We start from the raw sequence: 6,366 nt of genomic DNA, 5'->3' as shown, positions 1-6,366 counted from the left end.
GACCAGCACAGAGCATGCACAGCAAAGCCAAGCACATGACTGCAGGCCTATTGTTTGCATTGCCTGGATTTCTCACATTTTACTGTGAGACCCAACAATGTAGAACTCCATCCCTGCAATATACTCACCCCTTAGCTTTATGTGTCTGTATAACTAACCCTGCAATGTCGGTATGCAAAATTAGCAGCACGTTTAAAGTAATAGGTGAATCCAGTTGTTCCACAGTGAGCGCTGCAGGGGTGCTGTCGTGTTGTAGATTGTTGGTCCCAAATCAAATTACTTGGGCCGGCATGTTTGTATACCGGGACACTCACACTACCTGTAACCTTAGACAAACAGAGTCACTGTCTCCCGACAGAAAGAATGTAAGTAGGGTCCTCTCTCATCCACCGCCCATCCGGACTCCATATCACACCTACTCCATGTTTGTCTCCTGCTCTAGGTCTGTCTCTGCTCTCCTTATGTGTATCTGACACCATAGTTATGTTAAACTCTCTGGGCCATATTCAATTAGGCTGCGAAAAGCCGTTTTTGACGATACTTTATCGCCGATGACATTATTTTCGCAATTTTCACTTATCTCCGTATTCAATTTTTCTGACTTTTTGCATCAGACCCTGCGAAAAAGTATCACCTATGAATAGGTGGCGAAAAGAAGTGCAGAGGTACAAACTTTCAAAAACCACCCTACACCCCTTGGACAGTCCCCCAAAGGTAATCTGTGTCACAAAAAAATTAAAAAAAATCCACAGGACACCCCAAAAACAGTATTTTTGTTTTGGGGGAAAAAAAAAGTTGGGGGACTGACTTTAAAACTAGCAAAATAGACTCAGGTGCAGTCCCCAAGTATACCCCAGGTGTTTTGGGGATTGCAGGTGGTAGCGGCAGAAGGATTTTTCAAGGTTTTTTTACATTTCAAATTAGCCACTTTAAAATATGCCCTTTTCATGTACCCCAAATTTGATGGAAAAAATTATTTTGCCAAAAAAAAAGTTGCTAAATGCTATTCTTCACCACTTTCTTAAAAACGCAAAACAGCAGCTATTGAGACTGTTTAAAGACCCCGCATACTCTTTTAGCAGGGTTATTCGGGGGCACCCATAGTGATCCCCCATGTCAATGCATCTTTTGGGGGGTGTCAGGCTGATTTCCCCAAAAATGACAGCACTTTTCACTGATTACCTTTTCGTCGGGTCCCGTTTTCGACGATTTGGAATTGAATAAAGGGATACGCGGGGACGAGCGCGATACTTTATCGCAGCCAAAACCTCCGATGATGGTAAAAAGTCCAGCAACTGACTTTTCGCTTCTAATTGAATATGCTCCTCTGTCTCCAATTTTCTATGTGAACCTGTCTTTCTGTCTGTCAATACAAATGTCTACCTTTTGTATGTTTATGTCTCCCACGTACTCTCTATTTCATCTGTTCCCCCTCCTTTTCCTCCCATCTGCTTCCACAGCCAACATGCACCTTTCCCCTCCTGCCTCGTCTTCCACCATGCATTCCTTTCCTCCTCTTCTGTTCTGCTCGATATGATAGGCAGCGTTTACGGCTGACGATCAGAAATGAAATGAACAAACAGAAGTGCACACGTGTCCATCGCCACATTGCTGAATCTAAGGGTGACCAGCTAAGCACAATTTTCAGACTTTAATACCCTTAAACCAGGTGATTTGCCTTATTTATTCACAAAGGAATATTTTGCTTAAGACTGCTGCATTAATATTCCTTAATAACTAAGATGTACATTTTATTTAGCATAGTCCGTTACCATTACTGCTGCATAAAAAAGTGCCCATTAGAGCAAAGTCTTTGGTAAAATGCTCCCTATTTATAGGTAGAACTTCAGCTCTCTAGAGTATATGCACACGTTAGCTTTCAAATGAGGGTCAGTCCACTCCATGGAGATCTGCATTACAGCCTGGCTTTGTGCCCACAGAGACTGCATTAATAGATTAGTTATTTGGAAATCACAAAGGAACCAGATAAAAGGCTGCAATGAGTGTTTGCATTCCATACTGAACTGCATAGTAATTGCAAAACTGACTAAGGTAAATTACACAAAAGTGTTATAGGTTTACAATTTTACGTGCAGATATAAATTAAATCCGGCCAGCAAATAAAATGCCTCTTTACTGCAAATCTTGTTTAAAAATGACTGCTCAGTAACATTGCAATATATATATTGTGTGTCTTTCATTATAAACCCATGAACTGATGAAAAATTGTCACCCAGTTAAATGAATGCTATTATAAGCTAGGGCAGAAGAGCAAATAGTAGCATCACAGACACTGCCTGTTAAAATAGGGATAAACTGAGGGCCTGATTCAGAGACGGACGCTAATGCGATCGCAGCTATGATTTCATACGCAACGCAGCAGCGAAAATATGCTAATGTAAGCAAAGATCACCCGAGCATAAGGACGCCCACTGCTGCCTTCTTACCTGCATGCGACGACGCATACCTGCGTAAGTACCGTTAACATCGCCGCAACATCGGTGGCCATTTTTTAAGCTCTTCAGACACGCAGAGCTGCGTATGCACTCGCAGGGTCTAATTTATGCACGCCCATGTAACGGCGTTTAAACAGACAGACACGCCTGCGTTTTTCTGACCACTCCCCGTCACCACCCCTAAACGCTGACAACCTGTCAGTCACTTTGTGATAGGATCATCGGTGCATCCGTAGTTGCAATTCGCAATGGGAAATAATCGCTCGATCTACGTGAAAATCACATTAGCGTCCATCTCTGAATGAGGCCCTGAGGCCATATTTCAGGAATATGACAAAATGCTGACTCCTGTTGGAAAGAATTCTGAATACTGAAAGTAAAAGTAACTCGTCTATGGAGGTGTAAGCAGAGATCAGAGAGAGTTTAAATACATTGGATATTTTTGGGGATGCCCACTGTAACAACGCGCACACAAACATTTAATATGCCCATTCTTTTTATCACCCCTCTTGACCGATCTCTCTCAGCCTTGAGTCCCCCCTTTCTTCCCCCTCTTTTTCCACCACTTTGTACACACTCATTCATATATTCCGATGTGCACATGTGTATATGCATCGATATGTGCGTGCACACATGTTCATACATACCATTGAGTCTTACAAAACACTATGGGTCTCATTCAGACCCAGTCGCAAGCGCCGATGTGCTCGCAACCGGGTCGATGGTCCCCACAGAGCATGTGCACGGCTCCGTCGTGTGCATGCGTGAGACCTGGCTAGCGATGGGCTCTCCATCGCTAGGGGTCTCGAAGCAGACGGGGCGAGCTGTCGCTGTTGAGTGACAGCTCGCCCCGTTTGCTGGGCGGGCTGGGGGCGTGCCCGGCCAAACGGAGGCGTTCCAGACGGAACGCTTGCCGTTTGGGGGCGGCCCCACTGACATCATTGATGATGTCAGTGGGGAACTTCCTGCTCAAACAGAGCAGGAAGTTCCCTGGGGCTTACGAGTGCCCAGACCCTACCCTAGGGTCTGGTCGTAAGCCCCGATGGTCGCGATGGTCATCACCATCGCGACCATCACCCTGATTGCAAGCTAAGCTGTGGGTGGTAAGAGGTGTAAGAGGTGGGGGGGGGTCCCCTAGAACTGGAATGGTCCTCGGCTGCGGTGCCTTCAGGCCGCCGAGGGCGCTCCCGTCGACGGTCCTGGAACACAGGTCAGACGCGGACAGTCGCGAATGGGGTTTCTACTCCTGGCCCTGGAAAAGAACAAGGTGCTGAGGCAGGTTGACCTCCACTGGGATCAGTGGATGGTCATCATTGGCACTTTAGGCCTCAGACTGGCTACACCTATGTGCCAAGCACAAGGGTGTCACCCGAATGAAAACGCCCGAAAGGAAAAAGGGAAACGGGTAACACATAACACAAACAGCACACAAAACACAGTTCACGCTCACTGAAAATAATCTTGTTCCTTTGCTGGATGAGTCCTGATCTCAGCATCTCACCTGTAGACAAACACAACAGCAAGAGCCCAGCACAGGACCCGATACAATAACAGATTCCTTACCACTGCCTACCTTTGATGGGGGCCTGACTGTGGGAGATACAGCGACTTACCAACAGCCTACCTTTAACGGGGGCCTGGCTGCAGGGGAGAACGTCCCGGTCCCAGCACGGTCTACCTTTGATGGGGGCCTGACCGCCTGACCAAATTCCACGATGCCTCTAGGGCCTTCTGCCCTTATGTACCTGTGGCCTAGCCTGACTTACCCTCGTCCAAGGCCTAGCACCGAACTCCGATGATCACGGCCTAACGCCGACAGCAACAACTCCTACGGTCTAGACTGACTTGCCCTCGTCCAAGGCCTAGCATCGAGCTACAAAGATCACGGCCTAACGCTGACAGCAACAAATCCTACGGCCTAGTGCCGAATTACAATGACCACGGCCCAGTGCTGAATTACAATGACCACGACCTAGTGCCGAATTAAAATGACCATGGCCTAGTGCCGAATTACAATGACCACGGCCTAGTGCCGAATTACAATGACCACGGCCTAGTGCCGAATTACAGTGGCCACGGCCTAGTGCCGAATTACTATAACCATGGCCTAGTGCCGAATTACAATGCCCACTGCCTAGTGCCGAATTACAATGACCATGACCTAGTGCCGAATTACCTGATAGTCTACGGAGGAATACGGGGACTTACCAGTCCTGGGGCCTTCGGCTGAGCCGAGTCTGGCCCAGCCAGAACCTCCGCGTGGTTTTCTCCGGAGGTGGAACGCCTCCAGCCCCCTCTGGGTTTCCTGCAGTCTTCACCTGGGCAGCAGTGGCCGGGGCTAGCTCTTTTACGTGGCCTACTGCTGTCCCAGGGCTTCCGATGTCTTCTCCGACCTCCCTCCCGGTGGGCATCGGTCTGCAACTCTTCACCCGGCGGGACGCAGCCTGTGTAAGCTCTTTTTCAATGGCTCACAGTCAGCGCCAAATTCAAAGGGGCGCGTGCTGATTGGCTGAGTCTGAATCCACCAGGATTCAGACTTGCCATCACACACGTGGAGCAGCAGTGGTAATCCACCGCTACTTCCACGCCTGCTGTGCCGGATGGGAGGCGGGATCACGACCGATTCTGGCCTTCCGCCCGGCCTGTTGCTGGGCCCCGCCACACCGTCGAACAGGGCTGGGATCCCTCCAGATCCCATCCCACCCTGATGCCCGGGGCTCCCTCCGACCCAAGGCACCCCCCCACCCTCCTGGCGTGGAAGGTGAGGATGCCTAGTAGCAGGGTGAGTGACCGCACACTGGTACACTTGGCCCTGCTACAGATGTATCATTAGGGAGGTGACAGGGCATGTAGTTCCCTCCTACATATATGTGGAAGGGGTATGTTTTCATTAGTACAGGCTAATATGATTAGACATTCAAATGTGGGTTTCCCAGAATTTATGGAGGCCAGTTTGGGGAAGATCTCCCCCATTCGTGGACACCATCATTTTTCTACAGTGTGGGGGATATTGGTTATAGGTATTATGGTTGGGGAGATACAGGGGGAGATGTACCAAACTTGGAGAGAGATAAAGTACCAACCAATCAGCTCCTGTCATTTTCAGACAAACCTGTAAAATGATAGGTAGAAGATAATTTTTTTGTAACTTTATCTCTCTCCAAGTTATCTATTATCTATCACAAAGGTTTGATACATTTCCCTTACCACTATACTTTTCATTCATACATTTATTTATTTTATTTTTTTACCAAAGTGATCATTGTCATAGCTTCATACTTCACACCAAAAGCCAGTGCGATTGGGTTTAAGGCATTCTGCAGTTTTAAGGAATATGTGGAGGACTAGTCACACTCATCCTCCGCTGTGGAAGTGTTAAATTGAGCCTGAACATCTTGGGCACATACATTTCACTGGTGAAAGCTCGCTGAGGTGTCTATTTACTAAGCAGTGTTAGGAGACAAAGTGAAAGGAGATAAGGTACCAGTCAATCAGCTCCTAACTGCCATGTCACAAGATGTTTTTGAAAAATGGCAGTTAGGAGCTGATTGGCTGGTACCTTGTAACCGTTCACTTTATCTCCTTACACAGCTTAGTAAATAGACCCCTAGATTTGATAACTTTTTGGCCATTTGTGTCACACTGTTTACTGTAGTAAGAAATGACTATGCATCAACAGGTACATTCAAAAGGATTTCATAGTGCTCTACATAGTGGATATAGCGTGCAAAAAACATTACTTATGTTGGACATACACTGGCAGATAAAAATGTCTGTCAGACCAGCTGAAACCATCTGATATCGTGTCCATATACTGTGAGATATATCACAGTGTATGGCCACAATATCTGGGTTCTTTCACAGAGGAGGAAACATTTCCCTGTTCCTCCCTTGTGAAGGAACAGGAGAA

Source organism: Taudactylus pleione, unplaced genomic scaffold (genome assembly GCF_031769625.1).
Source record: "Taudactylus pleione unplaced genomic scaffold, aTauple2 ptg000264l, whole genome shotgun sequence".
Classification (NCBI taxonomy): Eukaryota; Metazoa; Chordata; class Amphibia; order Anura; family Myobatrachidae; genus Taudactylus; species Taudactylus pleione.
The sequence above is the reverse complement of the archived record's forward strand: the minus strand, read 5'-3'. Positions refer to the sequence as shown.